This window comes from Eubalaena glacialis, chromosome 4 (assembly GCF_028564815.1).
Source record: "Eubalaena glacialis isolate mEubGla1 chromosome 4, mEubGla1.1.hap2.+ XY, whole genome shotgun sequence".
In the NCBI taxonomy this organism is placed as follows: Eukaryota; Metazoa; Chordata; class Mammalia; order Artiodactyla; family Balaenidae; genus Eubalaena; species Eubalaena glacialis.
The window spans coordinates 170168577-170187419 of record NC_083719.1 but is presented as its reverse complement, the minus strand read 5'-3'; the positions used below and the strand labels follow the sequence as shown (position 1 = coordinate 170187419).

Genomic DNA, 18843 nt, shown 5'->3' with positions numbered 1-18843 from the left:
AAGGGCTACTCAGACAAGCAGAAACTAAAATAATTCATCAATACTAAATTGACATTACAAGAACTGTTAAAGGGACTTCTTTAAGTGGAAAAGAGAAGGTTATAACAAGAAGTAAGAATTTATAGGAAAAGAAAAATCCCACTAGCAAAGGCAAATAAATAGTAAAGGCTGTGAATCAGCCACTTAAACAACCTAGTACAAAAGTTAAAGGACTAAAAGTGTAAAATCAACTACAAATACAATAAACTTTAAGGGATAAACATAAAAATGTAATATATGACATCAAAAAAAAAAAAACCACCCCAAAATGTGGGGGAAATGCTTGATCTTTTAGAATACATTTGACCTTAAATGACTAACAGTTTAAAACAAGTAGATATAGTTACAGGTCAACATATATGAACTCCATGGTACCACAAATCAAAAATCTGTAATAGACATTCAAAAATTAAATAGAAAGGAACATAGCATAACATTTAAAAACTCACCAAACTACAAGGGAAGAGACTAAAAGAAGAAGTAAAGAATAGAGAAACTTCACAAGGGAATTCTATGAAGCTTATAAAGAAGATTTAATACCTGTCCTTCTCAAACTATTTCAAAAAATTGAAGAGGAGGGAACACTCCCAAACGCATTCTAAAAGATCACCATTATCCTGATACCAAAGGCAAAGACACTACAAAAAAAGAGAGAAAATTACAGATCTATATCTCTGATGAATATAAATTTAAAAATCTACACCAACATATTAACAAACCAAATTCAACAATATATGAAAAGAGATCATACATAATGATCAAGTGGGATTTATTCCATGAAAGCAAGGATAGCTCATTATCTGCAAATCAATGTGATACACCACATTAACAAAATGAAAGATAAAAATCACATGATCATCTCAATAGACACAGGAAAAGTACTTGATAAAACATAAAATTCAATACCAGTTCAAGGTTAAAAAAAAATGTCAACAAAGTTGGTATAGAGGGAACATATCTCAACGTAATAAAGGTCATAATGACAAATTCACAGCTAACATTATACTCAATGGTGAAAAATTAAAAGCTTTCCCTCTAAAATCAAGAACAAGACAAGGATGCCCACTCTCGCCATTTCTACTTAACATAGTATCAGAAGTCTTAGCCCCAGCAATCAGACCAAAAAAAAAAAAAAAAAGAAAGTCATCCAAATTGGAAGGGAAGAAGTAAAACTGTCACTATTTGCAGATGACTTTATATTATATATAGAAAACCCTGAAGTCTCCACCACAAAAACTATTAGAACTAATAAATGTATTCAGTTAAGTTGTAGAATACAAGATTAACATAAAGAAATCTGTTGTTTTTCTATACACTAATAAAGAACTACCAGAAAGAAAGCAAGAAAACAGTCACATTTACAATTGCATCTAAAAGAAATACCTAGGAATAAACTTAACCAAGGAAGTGAAAGACTTACACTATGAAAACTATAAGACATTAATGAAGGAAATTGAAGACAATACGAAGAAATGGAAAGATACTTCATGTTCATAGACTGGAATAATTAATATTGTTAAAATGTCCATACAACCCAAAGCAATCTACAGATTTAATGGAATCCCTATCAAAATACCCATGACATTTTTCACAGAAGTAGAACAAATAATTCTTAAATTTATATTGAATCACAAAAGACCCTGAAGAGCCAAAGTAATCTTGAGAAAAATAATAAAGCTGGAGGTATCATGCTCTCTGACTTCAGACTATATTACTTTATAACTATAAGGCTACAGTAATCAAAACAGCGTGGTAGGCACGAAAACAGACACATAGATCAGTGGAACAGAATATAAACCTATTCACATATGGTCAATTAACCTATGACAAAGGAGGCCAAAATACACTATAGAAAAAGACAGTCTCTTCAATAAGTGGTGTTGGGAAAACTGGACAGCTACATGTAAAAGAATGAAATTAGAACATTTTCTCACACCATATGCAAAAATAAACTCAAAATGGATTAAAGACCCAAATGTAAGACCAGAAACCATACAACTCCTAGAAGAAAATGTAAGCAGTACACTCTTTGGTATAAGTCTTGGCAATATTTTTTTGGATCTATCTCCTCAGGCAAGGGAAAGAAAAGCAAAAATAAACAAAGGGTGATTCACTTTGTTATAAAGCAGAAACTAACATACCATTGTAAAGCAATTATACTCCAATAAAGATGTTAAAAAAATCAATAAACCAAAATACAAATTGAAAAAAATAATAAAAAATAAACAAATGGGATCTAATTAAAATTAAAAGCTTTCACACAGCAAAGGAAATCATCAACAAAATGAAAAGCCAGCCTACTGAATGAGAGAAAATATTTGTAAATCATATGACTGATAAGGGGTTAATATCCAAAATATATAAAGAGCCCATACAACTCAATATCGAAAAACAAACAACCCAATTGAAAACTGGACAGAAGACCTGAGTAGAAATCATTTTTCCAAAGAAGACATACAGATGGCCAACCAGCACATGAAAAGATGTTCAACATCACTAGCCATCAGGGAAATGCAAATCAAAACCACAAGATATCACCTCACACCTGTCAGAATGGCTATTGTCAAAAAAGACAACAAATATCCATACACCTACAGTCAATTAATCTTCAACAAAAGAGCTAAGAATATACAATGGAAAAAAGACAATCCCGTCAGCAAGTGGTGTTGGGAAAGCTGGACAGCATCATGTAAATCAATGAAATTATAACACTTCCTCACACCATATTTTCTAAAAACTCAAAATTGTTTAAAGGCCTAAATGTGACAGGTCACCATACAACTCCTAGAAGAGAACACAGGCAAAACATTCTCTGACATAAATCGTAGCAATATTTTCTTAGATCAGTCTCCCAAGGCAAAATAAATAAAAGCAAAAATAAAGAAATGGGGCCTAATTAAACTTAAAAGCTTTTGCACAGCAAAGGAAACCATCAACAAAATGAAAAGACAATCTACAGAATGGGAGAAAATTGTAAATGATGCAATCAACAAGGGGTTAATTTCCAAAATATACAAACAGCTCATGCAACTCAATATCAAAAAAATGAACAACCCATAACTTGGCTACTACTCTTTATAGTACCCAAGATATGGAAGCAACCTAAGTGTCCATAAACACATGAATGGAAAAGAAAATTATATATATATATATATATATATATATACACAATCAAATATTACTCAGACATAAAAAAGAATGAAATTTTGTCATTTGTAACAACATGGTTGGAGTGTATTATGCTCAGTGAAGTAAGTCAGACAGAGAAAGACAAACACTGTATGTTATCGCTTGTATGTGGATTCTAAAAAATAAAAAAAATTCATGAATATCAGAAACCAGAAATAGACTTATGGTTACAGAGAACAAACTAGTGGTTACCAGTGGGGGAAAGTGATGTGGGAAGTGGTAGATAGGGGAAGGTGTTTAAGAAGCACAAACTACTACGTATAAAATACATAACATAGAAAAATGTATTGTAGAGAACAGTGAATATAACAAATATTTTATAGTAACTTTAATATGGAGTATAGTCTATAAAGATATCAAATTACTATGTTGTGCACCTGAAACTAATATAACATTGTAAATCAACTATACTTCAATTTAAAAAAAAAATTTAAAGAATGGTAGCTTTTCTATTTGTGAAACTTTTAGTGAAACTCTATACATATAACAAAAAGGAAAAAGTTCAACTATTTAAACTGCTGCCAAATGTACCAGTCGGCAGGGAGGAACTTCCCAAATCTGTGAGACTCTTGGCCTTGCCTTTGCCTTTCTTATAATGGCCTCCATTATTTGATGCCATTATTGAAAGTGTACAGTTGGCAAGAAAGGGGCATGCATCACCTGTGCAGTCTGCAGCCCAATGCTCCAGTGCTTCACTTACTGTAAAGTCTGCTTTAGGAGACTTCTTTTCTTCTATATTATTTTCTTATCTCTCTAAAGATATAAAATGATAGTCTTTTTTAAAGAGTTTTATTGAGATGTAATTCATATATCATACAATTCACCCATTTTAAAGTATACAATTCAATGGTTTTTAGTGTAGTCTCAGAGTCGTACAATCATCACTACTATCAGTTTTAGAATATTTTCCCCACCCCAAAAGAACTGTGCACCTTTAGTCATCACCACTCTGTCCCTCTACCCCCCACCATCAGCCCTAGACAAACATTCATCTACTTTCTGTCTCTATATATTTGCCTGTTCTGGACATTCCACATAAATGGAATTATACAATATATGGTCTTTGTGTCTAGTTTCTTTCACTTAGCATAAAGTTTTCAAGATTCATTTATGTTTTAGCACTTATCAGGACTTCATTTCTTTTTATAACTGAATATTATACCACTCTTTGAATAGACCAGATTTTATTTATCCATCAATTGATGGACAGTTGGGTTGTTTCCACTTTTTGACAATTACAAAATTTTTATGCTGTTATGTTATGAATGTTGTATTGTTAGGTTGTTATAAACATTCATGTACAAGTTTTTGTGTAAATATATGTTTTCAAATATCTTGAATATATACGTAGAAATGGAATTGCTGGGTCATGTGGTAACTCTATGTTTAACTGTTTATGAAACTGTAGACTGTTTTCCAAAGTAGTTGTATCATTTTAAATTCCCACCAGCAGTGTATGAGGGTTATAATTTCTCTAAAACCTCACCAACACTTGTTATTCTTTGTCTTTTTTTTTTTTTTAAACATCTTTATTGAAGTATAATTGCTTTACAATGGTGTGCTAGCTTCTGCTTTACAACAAAGTGAATCAGTTACACATATACATATGTTGCCATATCTCTTCCCTCTTGCATCTCCCTCCCTCCCACCCTCCCTATCCCACCCCTCTAGGTGGTCACAAAGCACCGAGCTGATCTCCCTGTGCTATGCGGCTGCTTCCCACTAGTTATCTATTTTACATTTGGTGGTGTATATATGTCCATGACACTCTCTCACCCTGTCACATCTCACCCCTCCCCCTCCCCATATCCTCAAGTCCATTCTCTAGTAGGTCTGTGTCTTTATTCCCATATTGCCACTAGGTTCTTCATGACCTCTTTTTTTTTTTTTTCCCTTAGATTCCATATATATGTGTTAGCATACTGTATTTGTTTTTCTCTTTCTGACTTACTTCACTCTGTATGACAGACTCTAACTCCATCCACCTCATTACAAACACCTCCATTTCATTTCTTTTTATGGCTGAGTAATATTCCATTGTATATATGTGCCACATCTTCTTTATCCATTCATCCGATGATGGACACCTAGGTTGCTTCCATGTCCTGGCTATTGTAAACAGAGCTGCAATGAATATTTTGGTACATGACTCTTTCTGAATTATGGTTTTCTCAGGGTATATGCCCAGCAGCGGGATTGCTGGGTCATATGGTAGTTCTATTTTTAGTTTTTTAAGGAACCTCCATACTGTTCTCCATAGTGGCTGTATCAATTTACATTCCCACCAACAGTGCAAGAGTGTTCCCTTTTCTCCACAGCCTCTCCAGCATTTATTGTTTCTAGATTTTTTGATGATGGCCATTCTGACCGGTGTGAGATGATACCTCATTGTAGTTTTGATTTGCATTTCTCTAATGATTAAAGATGTTGAGCATTCTTTCATGTGTCTGTTGGCAATCTGTATCTCTTCTTTGGAGAAATGTCTATTTAGGTCTTCTGCCCATTTTTGGATTGGGTTGTTTGTTTTTTTGTTATTGAGCTGCATGAGCTGCTTGTAAATCTTGGAGATTAATCCTTTGTCCGTTGCTTCATTTGCAAATATTTTCTCCCATTCTGAGGGTTGTCTTTTGGTCTTGTTTATGGTTTCCTTTGCTGTGCAAAAGCTTTTAAGTTTCATTAGGTCCCATTTGTTTATTTGTGTTTTTATTTCCATTTCTCTAGGACCTGGGTCAAAAAGGATCTTGCTGTGACTTATGTCATACAGTGTTCTGCCTATGTTTTCCTCTAAGAGTTTGATAGTGTCTGGCCTTACACTTAGGTCTTTAATCCATTTTGAGTTTATTTTTGTGTATGGTGTTAGGGAGTGTTCTAATTTCATACTTTTACATGTACCTGTCCAATTTTCCCAGCACCACTTATTGAAGAGGCTGTCTTTTCTCCACTGTATATGCTTGCCTCCTTTATCAAAGATAAGGTGACCATATGTGCGTGGGCTTATCTCTGGGCTTTCTATCCTGTTCCATTGATCTATATTTCTGTTTTTGTGCCAGTACCAAACTGTCTTGATTACTGTAGCTTTGTAATATAGTCTGAAGTCAGGGAGCCTGATTCCTCCAGCTCCATTTTTCGTTCTCAAGATTGCTTTGGCTATTTGGGGTCTTTTGTGTTTCCATACAAATTGTGAAATTTTTTGTTCTAGTTCTGTGAAAAATGCCAGTGGTAGTTTGATAGGGATTGCATTGAATCTGTAGATTGCTTTGGGTAGCAGAGTCATTTTCACAATGTTTATTCTTCCAATCCAAGAACATGGTATATCTCTCCATCTATTTGTATCATCTTTAATTTCTTTCATCAGTGTCCTATAATTTTCTGCATACAGGTCTTTTGTCTCCTTAGGTAGGTTTATTCCTAGGTATTTTATTCTTTTTGTTGCAATGGTAAACGGGAGTGTTTTCTTAATTTCACTTTCAGATTTTTCATCATTAGTATACAGGAATGCAAGAGATTTCTGTGCATTAATTTTGTATCCTGCTACTTTACCAAATTCATTGATTAGCTCTAGTAGTTTTCTGGTAGCATCTTTTGGATTCTCTATGTATAGTATCATGTCATCTGCAAACAGTGACAGCTTTACTTCTTCTTTTCCGATTTGGATTCCTTTTATTTCTTTTTCGTCTCTGATTGCTGTGGCTAACACTTCCAAAACTATGTTGAATAATAGTGGTGAGAGTGGGCAACCTTGTCTTGTTCCTGATCTTAGTGGAAATGGTTTCAGTTTTTCACCATTGAGGACAATGTTGGCTGCGGGTTTGTCATATACGGCCTTTATTATGTTGAGGAAAGTTCCCTCTATGCCTACTTTCTGCAGGACTTTTATCATAAATGGGTGTTGAATTTTGTCGAAGGCTTTCTCTGCATCTATTGAGATGATCATATGGTTTTTCTCCTTCAGTTTGTTAATATGATGTATCACGTTGATTGATTTGCGTATATTGAAGAATCCTTGCATTCCTGGAATAAACCCCACTTGATCATGGTGTATGATCCTTTTAATGTGCTGTTGGATTCTGTTTGCTAGTATTTTGTTGAGGATTTTTGTATCTATGTTCATCAGTGATATTGGCCTGTAGTTTTCTTTCTTTGTGACATCTTTGCCTGGTTTTGGTATCAGGGTGATGGTGGCCTCGTAGAATGAGTTGGGGAGTGTTCCTCCCTCTGCAATATTTTGGAAGAGTTTGAGAAGGATAGGTGTTAGCTCTTCTCTAAATGTTTGATAGAATTCGCCTGTGAAGCCATCTGGTCCTGGGCTTTTGTGTGTTGGAAGATTTTTAATCACAGTTTCAATTTCAGTGCTTGTGATTGGTCTGTTCATATTTTCTATTTCTTCCTGGTTCAGTCTCGGCAGGTTGTGCATTTCTAAGAATCTGTCCATTTCTTCCAGGTTGTCCATTTTATTAGCATAGAGTTGCTTGTAGTAATCTCTTATGATCGTTTGTATTTCTGCAGTGTCAGTGGTTACTTCTCCTTTTTCATTTCTAATTCTATTAATTTGAGTCTTCTCCTTTTTTCTCTTGATGAGTCTGGCTAATGGTTTATCAATTTTGTTTATCTTCTCAAAGAACCAGCTTTTAGTTTCATTGATTTTTGCTATTGTTTCCTTCATTTCTTTTTCATTTATTTCTGATCTGATCTTTATGATTTCTTTCCTTCTGCTAGCTTTGGGGTTTTTTTGTTCTTCTTTCTCTAATTGCTTTAGGTGCAAGGTTAGGTTGTTTATTCAAGATGTTTCCTGTTTCTTGATGTAGGCTTGTATTGCTATAAACTTCCCTCTTAGAACTGCTTTTGCTGCATCCCATAGGTTTTGGATCGTCGTGTCTCCATTGTCATTTGTTTCTAGGTATTTTTTGATTTCCCCTTTGATTGTTTCAGTAATCACTTCGTTATTAAGTAGTGTATTGTGTAGCCTCCATGTGTTTGTATTTTTTACAGATCTTTTCCTGGAATTGATATCTAGTCTCATAGCGTTGTGGTCGGAAAAGATACTTGATACGATTTCAATTTTTTTAAATTTACCAAGGCTTGATTTGTGACCCAAGATATGATCTATCCTGGAGAATGTTCCATGAGCACTTGAGAAAAATGTGTATTCTGTTGTTTTTGGGTGGAATGTCCTATAAATATCAATTAAGTCCATCTTGTTTAATGTATCATTTAAAGCTTGTGTTTCCTTATTTATTTTCATTTTGGATGATCTGTCCATTGGTGAAAGTGGGGTGTTAAAGTCCCCTACTATGATTGTGTTACTGTCGATTTCCCCTTTTATGGCTGTTAGTATTTGCCTTATGTATTGAGGTGCTCCTATGTTGGGTGCATAAATATTTACAATTGTTATACCTTCCTCTTGGATCGATCCCTTGATCATTATATAGTGTCCGTCTTTGTCTCTTGTAATTGTCTTTATTTTAAAGTCTATTTTGTCTGATATGAGAATTGCTACTCCAGCTTTCTTTTGATTTCCATTTGCATGGAATATCTTTTTCCATCCCCTCACTTTCAGTCTGTATGTGTCTCTAGGTCTGAAGTGGGTCTCTTGTAGACAGCATATATATGGGTCTTGTTTTTGTATCCATTCAGCCAGTCTGTGTCTTTTGGTGGGAGCATTTAATCCATTTACATTTAAGGTAATTATCGATATGTATGTTCCTATTCCCATTTTCTTAAATGTTTTGGGTTTGTTATTGTAGGTGTTTTCCTTCTCTTGTGTTTCTTGCCTAGAGAAGTTCCTTTAGCATTTGTTGTAAAGCTGGTTTGGTGGTGCTGAACTCTCTCAGCTTTTGCTTGTCTGTAAAGGTTTTAATTTCTCCATCCAATCTGAATGAGATCCTTGCTGGGTAGAGTAATCTTGGTTGTAGGTTTTTCTCCTTCATCACTTTAAGTATATCCTGCCACTCCCTTCTGGCTTGCAGCGTTTCTGCTGAAAGATCAGCTGTTAACCTTATGGGGATGCCCTTGTGTGTTATCTGTTGTTTTTCCCTTGCTGCTTTTAATATGTTTTCTTTATATTTAATTTTTGATAGTTTGATTAATATGTGTCTTGGTGTGTTTCTCCTTGGATTTATCCTGTATGGGACTCTCTGTGCTTCCAGGACTTGATTAACTATTTCCTTTCCCATATTAGGGAAGTTTTCAACTATAATCTCTTCAAATATTTTCTCAGTCCCTTTCTTTTTCTCTTCTTCTTCTGGGACCCCTATAATTCGAATGTTGGTGCGTTTAATGTTGTCCCAGAGGTCTCTGAGACTGTCCTCAGTTCTTTTCATTCTTTTTTCTTTATTCTGCTCTGCAGTAGTTATTTCCACCATTTTATCTTCCAGGTCACTTATCCGTTCTTCTGCCTCAGTTATTCTGCTATTGATCCCATCTAGAGTATTTTTAATTTCATTTATTGTGCTTGTCATCGTTTCTTGGTTCCTCTTTAGTTCTTCTACGTCCTTGTTAAATGTTTCTTGCATTTTGTCTATTCTATTTCCAAGACTTTGGATCATCCTTACTATCATTATTCTGAATTCTTTTTCAGGTAGACTACCTATTTCCTCTTCATTTGTTAGGTCTGGTGTGTTTTGACCCTGCTCCTTCATCTGCTGTGTGTTTTTCTGTCTTCTCATTTTGCTTATCTTACTGTGTTTGGGGTCTCCTTTTCACAGGCTGCAGGTTCGTAGTTCCCGTTGTTTTTGGTATCTGTCCCCAGTGGCTAAGGTTGGTTCAGTGGGTTGTGTAGGTTTCCTGGTGGAGGGAACTAGTGCCTGTGTTCTGGTGGATGAGGCTGGATGTTGTCTTTCTGGTGGGTTCATCCACGTCTGGTGGTGTGTTTTGGGGTGTCTGTGGCCTTATTATGATTTTAGGCAGCCTCTCTGTTAATGGATGGGGCTGTGTTCCTCTCTTGCTAGTTGTTTGGCATAGGGTGTCCAGCACTGTAGCTTGCTGGTCGTTGAGTGAAGCTGGGTCTTGATGTTGAGATGGAGATCTCTGAGAGATTTTCGCCGTTTAGTATTACGTGGAGCTGGGAGGTCTCTTGTGGACCAGTGTCCTGAAGTTGGCTCTCCCACCTCAGAGGCACAGCCCTGATGCCTGGCTGGAGCACCAAGAGCCTTTCATCCACACGGCTCAGAATAAAAGGGAGAAAAAATGGAAAGAAAGAAAAAAAGAGGATAAAATAAAATAAAATAAAGCAATTATAATAAAAAATAAGAAAAAAAATTATTAAGAGTAAATTTATTAAGAAAAAAATTTTTTTTAATTTTTAAAAATAGATTTATTAATTTTTTATACTAAAAATAAGAAAAAAATTATTTAGAAAAAATTTATTAAGAAAAAAAATTTTTTAATTTTTTAAAATAAAAAATGTGAAAAAACTTATTAAAAATTTTTTTAAAAATAGAAAATAAGGAAAAAATTATTAAGAAAACATTTATTAGGGAAAAAAAAAATTTTTAAGCCAAAAAAAAAAACAAAAAAACGGACGGACCTAACCCTAGGACTAACGGTGAGAGCAAAGCTATACAGACAAAATCTCACCCAGAAGCATACACATCTACACTCACAAAAAAAAGGAAAAGGGGAAAAGTTAATATATCCTGCTCCCAAAGTCCATCTCCTAAATTTGGGATGATTCGTTGTCTATTCAGGTATTCAACAGATGCAGGCACATCAAGTTGTTTGTGGAGCTTTAATCCGCTGCTTCTGAGGCTGCTGGGAGAGATTTCCCTTTCTCTTCTTTGTTCGTACAGCTCCCGGGGTTCAGCTTTGGATTTGGACCCGCCTCTGCATGTAGGTCCCCTGAGGGCGTCTGTTCCCCGCCCAAACAGAACGGGGTTAAAGGAGCAGCTGATTCAGGGGCTCTGGCTCAGTCAGGCCGGGGGGAGGGAGCGGTACGGAGGAGGCGGGGCGAGCCTGCGGCGGCAGAAGCCGGCGTGACGTTGCAGCAGCCTGAGGCGCGCCGTGCGCTCTCCCGGGGAAGTTGTCCCCGGATTACGGGAGCCTGGCCGTGGCGGGCTGCACAGGTTCCCGGGAGGGGCGGTGTGGAGAATGACCTGTGCTCGCCCACAGGCTGTTTGGTGGCGGCAGCAGCAGCCTTAGCGTCTCATGCCCGTCTCTGGGGTCCGCGCTGATAGCCGCGGCTCGCGCCCGTCTCTGGAGTTCGTTTAAGTGGCGCTCTGAATCCCCTCTCCTTGCACGCCGCGAAACAAAGAGGCAAGAAAAAGTCTCCTGCCTCTTCGGCAGCTGCAGACTTTTTCTCGTGCACCCTCCCGGCTAGTTGTGGTGCGCTAGACCCTTCAGGCTGTGTTCACGCAGCCAACCCCAGTCCTCTCCCTGGGATCCGACCGAAGCCCGCGCCTCAGCTCCCAGCCCCCGCCCGCCCCGGCGGGTGAGCAGACAAGCCTCTCGGGCTGGTGAGTGCTGCTCGGCGCCGAGCCTCTGTGCGGGAATCTCTCCGTTTTTCCCTCTGCGTCCCTGTTGCTGTGGGATCCGCGCTGATAGCCGCGGCTCGCGCCCGTCTCTGGAGCTCGTTTAGGCGGCGCTCTGAATCCCCTCTCCTTGCGCGCCGCGAAACAAAGAGGCAAGAAAAATTCTCTTGCCTCTTTGGCAGCTGCAGTCTTTTTCCCGGACTCCCTCCCGGCCAGCACCGAAGCCCGAGCCCCAGCTCCCAGCCCCCGCCCGCCCCGGCGGCTGAGCAGACAAGCCTCTCGGGCTGGTGAGTGCTGGTCGGCACCGCTCCTCTGTGCGGGAATCTCCGCTTTGCCCTCCGCACCACTGTGGCTGCGCTCTCCTCCGTGGCTCCGAAGCTTCCCCCCTCTGCTACCCGCAGTCTCTGCCCACGAAGGGGCTTCCTAGTGTGTGGAAACCTTTCCTCCTTCACAGCTCCCTCCCACTGGTGCAGGTCCCGTCCCTATTCTTTTGTCTCTGTTATTTCTTTTTTCTTTTGCCCTACCCAAGTACGTGGGGATTTTCTTGCCTTTTGGGAGGTCTGACGTCTTCTGCCAGCGTTCAGTGGGTGTTCTGTAGGAGCAGTTCCACGTGTAGATGTATTTCTCATGTATCTGTGGGGAGGAAGGTGATCTCCGCGTCTTACTCTTCCGCCATCTTGCCCCTCCCCCTCTTTGTCTTTTTTATTATAGCCATCCAAGTGGGTGTGAAGTGGTATCTCATTGTGGTTTTGATTTGCATTTCCCTAGTGGCTAATGATGTTGACCATCTTTTCATGGGCTTATTGGCCATTTGTATATCTTTTTTGGAGAATGTAGAAGTACTTTGTTAACTAATTTTCTTTTTTTTTCTTTTAATAGTTAAACATAATCATGTTTTTAAAGCCTTGTCTGAGAAAAGCAATGCCTTAAAATCACACATCAATAATGAAATGAAACAATGCTCCAAATAACTTTTCTTTACTGATATTGTTCTTTGCACTCAGAAGTGCCAGTGTTCTGTGAATGTCTACAGACACTACACAGTGAAGTGCAGAAAACACAGGAATAATGTGTTTAGGTCACATTGTACACTGAGTTTTGTGATGGGTGACAAGAACACAATTTTGTGTCTTATTTGGGGAAGTTTAAAACAAAAGATAGATCAGCCTACTGACTGAGTGGCAAGTTAGTCTTGCTTCATCTGCCAGGTGTCCTGCAGAACTTTCACAATAGATTATAAGGAAATACTTTCAAAACCAGCAACAGCAGCAGTACCCACAGCCTTTTTGGAGGGAATTTTAAAGGCTTTCCTTTTTGGGCAATCAATTTTCGAAACTGAATTGGTGGCAATATTATATGCATTTCAAAAAGAAGGCTAGCTATATTTAGGGTAGTGGAAGAAAAGCTGAAAAAAAGAAAACAAGCAAACCTGAACAACTGAAGCAATCTCAAGCAGCTCTTTATTTTGATGATATATTTTATAAGTAAACAAATATCCAGGGGATCAGAAATGTATATAACTGAGTGAAATCAAGCATGAGAAACAATAGAAATTTTTAGTGTGTGTAGCATTTCAGTTTGAGATGATGAAAAAGCTCCAGAGACGAACAGTGGTGATGGTCGCACAGTGCTGTGAACATACTTAATGTCACTGAATTGTTCATTTTAAAATGGTTAAAATGGTAAGTTCTATGTTATGTATATTTTACCGCAAAAAAATTTTAAGAAATAATATAATTCATTTTAAAAGACAGTGTTAATGCTTAGAATCAAAGCTAAAGGGAGAGCTGAAATACAGCCAAGAATGAGAGAACAGAATGTCCCCTATTGGAAATGCCTGGCATGGACCCTAAGCATGAATAAGATGGTCGCAGTCATCTGTGAGTGTCAGATCCTTGACCATAAGCTTTGCATGTTGTAAAAGGGAAGAAACAGCTCAATCCCAGTCAGTTCAACCACAGACCAAAGTCTTTGTTTTAAAAAATAGACCTTGTGTTTCAGCTTCATCTGCCATTCTATGTGAAGACATACAAATAAGCTATGACATGTTTTATTAATAAAATCTATTTGGATATCTTGAATATATATATTTTTATATATAACCAAAACTTAAAGAACTCAAGGAGATTGGAAGACCTGGAAGTTTAGAAAATTTGAATCAGAAATCAGCTTATTGGAATTCAAGAGTCTGTGGGTGGAAATAGTACACAGAAAAATAGACAAATAGCAGAGAATGTGAGTATGTGAAGGGACCAAATTGAGAGGAAAACACTAAGACACCAATGGATGGAGGGCCAAGATATGAGCAGAACAAGAAACCCAAGGGTGGGGGTGAGGGTACAGGGGGGAAACATTCACATCCAACCCAGTAAAGGCCTGGAGATTTAAACCATGTGCTACTTTCTTCCACCAGATGAGTGAAACTTGCTAGTGTTGCTGTTAAATTGTTACTCTACTAGAAGTCTTACTACTGGTTCAGGGGCTTCCAGACCCTGCTGAGAGCAGAAATTGAACAGACAGCCTATAAATCAAGAACCTTCAAAGGTTTCTACATTCTAATTAAATATTCCCACTTCAGAGAATCTATTCTATGCAGAGAAAGCTTGTGCACAAGTGTTTATCCCAGAACTTCATGGTTGTCACCCAAGACCCTGAGGGATCACAGAAGGAAAACTATGGGCATGGTTGAAGGATGCAAAGTGCCTTTAACAGCAAAGGTGGCAGGACATCTAGGGAAGGTCATGCAAAGCAGGAGCTGAGAGCACCTGAGCTCAGGCAGAGATCCCCATGCCAGGGTGCCTAAAGCACCCCGGGAGCTCAGATACTGAACACATGGCCCTTGTGAAGTAAAGATCCCAGCAGAATGAGAGGTCTTGGAAAATGCAGCCATGTGCCTGCCTCCTAGCCAGGTGCAAGTACCTAGTGCCAAACTACCCTGCCAGATGGTTAGGACCTACTTCAGGAAGGGGAAGATGTCTCTCCCCAGCAGTCCACTGTCTGGAGCCCACTCTGGGAAGCATCCCTGTCATGACCAGTAATTAAGAGCAACCAATATTCCCAATCAGAAGATAATGAGTAAACTACAGGACACCTATGTGATGGAATTAATACCATCATGAGGAGGTACTAATATGTATGCAGCAATGCTCATGGGACATTATTAAGATTAGAGATCAGGGTGCAAAACTCTATTTAAACAATTGAAGTCAACTGATTCAAAAATAAGTAGAAGAGACTAAAAACACATACTGAAATTTCAGGAGTGATTATCTGAGTTTATGGTAGTTATTTTCTTCTTTTAGTTGTCTATTTCATTTTTAAAGTTTAAAAGAATTTTGCAGAACTTACATAAGCTGAATAAAGCAATTTATTTTTAAAATATTTGTAAATAATTCATGTTTTTGAAAGTAAAGGCTATTTCAAAGAAAGCATTCTCGATGGTGACAAATGTTGAGGTGCACTCCAGGATGGGTTGCTGAGGGATGAGACCAAGACTGTCTGTACATACCCAGGGCAGAGCTCCTGGGCACAGGACACCCTTACCATGCATGGCTGTTGTGATGACTATTATAGGGGAAAACTGAAGTCAGTGGAGATTGCAAGATGAGAAGGCTTGGAGGGCTAGCTGGGTGCGGATTGTGTGGTGTATCTGCCCCAAGGTAACAAGGGTTTAGCCATATGCATAGCAAACCAAAGAAGAACATTTGCACAGGAGATGGGTGGAGGCTGGGCAGGACTCACACACCAAAGGAGCCCTGAGGAAAGGAGAGGGGCAGGAGCCAGTGCAGGAACCTGGATCTGGTGCCTATCTCAGAGCACCTGAGGCAGCCCTGAGCAGACCACTCCAGTGGCAGCATAGGGAAGTGGTCAGAATGAGTTCAGACATGGGAGCAGATCCAGGTTGGCTGGAGGGACTGAGGGAAATGGACCGGTGGGAAGGACAGAGGAGCAGGGGCCCTCTTCCCTGTCTGGAAGTGCACACTGGCCAGGCTGGAATCAAGGTGGAGGAGAAGAGAAGGGAGAGAAGCAAAAGGGTGACCAAACCAGGCCTCTGTGAGCTGCAGCAGGCCTCTGCCTAGCATCCTCCCCTCTCCTGCCCCCTTCATCACTCTGGTCAGAAAACTATAGTGCCTATGGATAAAAATACTATATTATACAGTTAACATTTGCAAAGAGCAGAGATCTTATGTTGTGTTGTTACCACACATAAAAAATAATAATTTTGAAGGGCGCAGGAAGAAACTTTGGGAGGTGATGGGTATGTTTATGACTTTGATGTTAGTGATGAACCCTAAGCTCACAGAGTTGTATATGTTAAATACACATAGCTTTTTGCATGTCAATCATACTTCAATGGAATGATTTTCAAAAAAGAAGAGGAAGAAGAAAGAAAGAAAACCAGTTCTTCAAGAATCCACAGGGCACATACAACCTGCCGGAGGCCTGCAGCTCTCCCTGTCCCCTTCCAGGACTCAAGGGACACAGATCCATGCATGCCCACACATGCCCCCACCCAAGCCCTCCCAACACAGGTGGTCTCCACTGCGGAGCTCCCCCACTTTGTGTGTTTCAGACTCTGCCTCCCCACTGCCTGAGCTGCTGCTTTTCTTTCTAGTCTTTCCTCTTCCTTATTCTTGTCTCTCAGCCATCTAAGCCCAGCTGCTCTTGCCCTTTCACCTCCAAAATCACCTGTCTTTACATCCAGGTCTGGGGATGAGCTCAGGAGCTTTCAAACTCCCTGAAATTATACGTGTAAGTGTGTGTATGAGAACAACAGGCACTGAACAAGGTGGCCTTGCCATTCCCCTCAGATTGACTAAACTTTAGCAGGTTTCCTCCAGACCCTAAGCCCCTGACCTCTCTTTTCTCAGAGCATTTACTTTAGAAAACTTGCAATTGTAAATCATTTATCTTTACAAGAGATGTATATCTTTTTAAAGCCTCTTGACAATTTTACAACCCAGAGAAGTTTTTCTCAAGAATCTGGAGCCATCCCTTTGAAATGTCATCATCGATGGAGACAGCACGCCTACTTCCCAGTCTCTCTGGTGAGTGGGTGCCTTGCTCGGAATTGCAAAACTACCTCCTGACACTAAGGCAGAAGTTTATTTTACCTCAGGATAAAGCCAATTAGCAAACACAAATGGCTCTGACTTCTCTCTAATGTACTCCAGTACTTTCCCACTAGCTCACCCCAGCCCTTAAAAACTCTTCCCCCTCTGCCTCAATGGAGTTGAGTTCAGACTGAGTTCTGGCCTCTCTCCCCTATGGTAATAGCTTTGAATAAAGTTTTCCTTGCCTGTTTAACCTTCTCTGATTCAATTTTTGCTTTGAAAGTACAGAGATGCCTTCTTCTGAAGAGAAGAGCTTGGCTTTCACCAGCCTCTCCCATGGGCAGTGACAATAGCAGGGTTCTCCAGTGCCCACTGGCACCACTCCTGGGGTAAATAACAAACTCTGTTTCAAGTCCATGCTTTATTCTGCGAGTTTGGGAAGTAAAATGTGCTGTCTTTTCTCTAGGTGTCCGTTCATTCAACATTCATTCCTCCCACCTGTTGTGGGCCAGACATACCCCGGGGATAGTGGAGCTCAGGCTATGAACACAGAACCAAATGCATGCCTGATACACTGGAGGCTGACCAGTGCAGGAGAAGGAAACTGAGTGAGGGAAGTGGGGGGAGGTGGTCCCCTAGACAATCCCCTTTCTGTCCCTGCCTCTCTGAAAGGGACATTAGAGCCAACCTACAGAAATGGAGAGGTGAGCCCTGCAGACACGAGGGGAAGAAAGTTCTGGCAGAAGCACTGTGAGAACAGAGGGTCTGAGGAGAAAGCAAGCGTGGTGTGTTCTGGAGCTGTCAGGAAGACTGGGGCAGAGTGGGGTGAGGCAAGGTGTGGTCTAAGAGAGACTCGTGGGCAGCAGTGCAGGGCCACATGGGCCAAGGAAGGAGCTGTGGATTTTATTTTGAATCTCTGGGAGGTTTTGAGCAAGGGAGTGTCCCTGATGACCAGAGGCTTTAGAAGGATCTGGGTGGTCTATGCAGAACGGATTGCAGGAGGAAAGGCATGTGAGAGGATAGGTGGTGATGGCAAATGGAAAGGGCATTGTTTTTAATGCCTTAACTTGGTGAAACAAAAAGTTGGCAAATTAACAATAATTCTCATAGTTAACATTTATTGAGCATCTGTTACATGCCAAACACTGTTCCAAACACTTCCATGTATTAACTTCTTTAATCCTCATATTAACACTATTAGGTGGGTTCCACTGTGACTCACATTCTATAAATGAGGCTAGAGAAGTTACAAGGCTATGAAGCTAGTACATGGTAGAGTTTCTAACAGATGGCACAAGCAGACCCTGATATGAATTCATTGGGAAACACCAGTGGGAGAAGGCAGGAGTGACACAGGGAAGGGAAAGTCACTGGTAAAGTGTGGGTTACTGAGCCAGCTACTACTCTACAGAGCCCGCTTGAGACTTAGGCCCACCAAGGGGTACTTCTCTACCAGCTCTCATCCCACAGTAATGGAGGCTGGTCTCAGTATGAAGTCCCCAGCACTTCCAGCTGGCCCTGACTATGTGTGGAATGAGCCTGATGAGCTCTCAGGTAGAGAGCCACATGGAGAATCTAGGTGGGTAGTCTTGGAGATCTGGCACCACATTCTCACTCTTTATTTATTTTTCCCTGCAGCTCTTCCTCAAAGTTCTGTTTACTGGTCTCTAAAACCAAGAATCTGGAAACCTCCTCTCCATCATTGGGTCCCATCTCCTTCTTTCTTGGCCTCTGTCTGCCTCAGCTTTCACCAAGTGTCCAAAGGATGCAAAGGAAGCAAAAGTGTCCAAGGCATCTCTGCAGAAGGTGATGACTGCATCTTTTTGTGTCTCACTGAACAAATCCCTGAAGACAGTGAAGGGCAAAGGCACCCAGTGAGGAGCACTTGAGTGTTTGGTGTGTGTTATATAAATGAGTCAAATATGGCCTCTGTGTATCAGCTCCTAGGTTGTTTATTTCTTCACAGCAGGCTGCTACCCTTAGCTTAAAAGCCTGTTATCACAAAACTCAAATTTTTATTTAAAATAGCCCAAACAAGCAAAGTTTTAGACATTCAGAGACTGCCTTTGTATACCTCCTTGAAACCTCATCCAACA

At 39.7% G+C, this 18843-nt stretch overlaps 1 pseudogene; it reads left to right on the top strand.

Annotated features, from left to right (window-relative positions):
• LOC133090635 (TGF-beta-activated kinase 1 and MAP3K7-binding protein 2-like) overlaps window positions 1-18625 on the top strand; it is a 32716-nt pseudogene extending 14091 nt beyond the window's left edge.
• The last annotated feature ends 218 nt before the right edge of the window (window positions 18626-18843 follow it).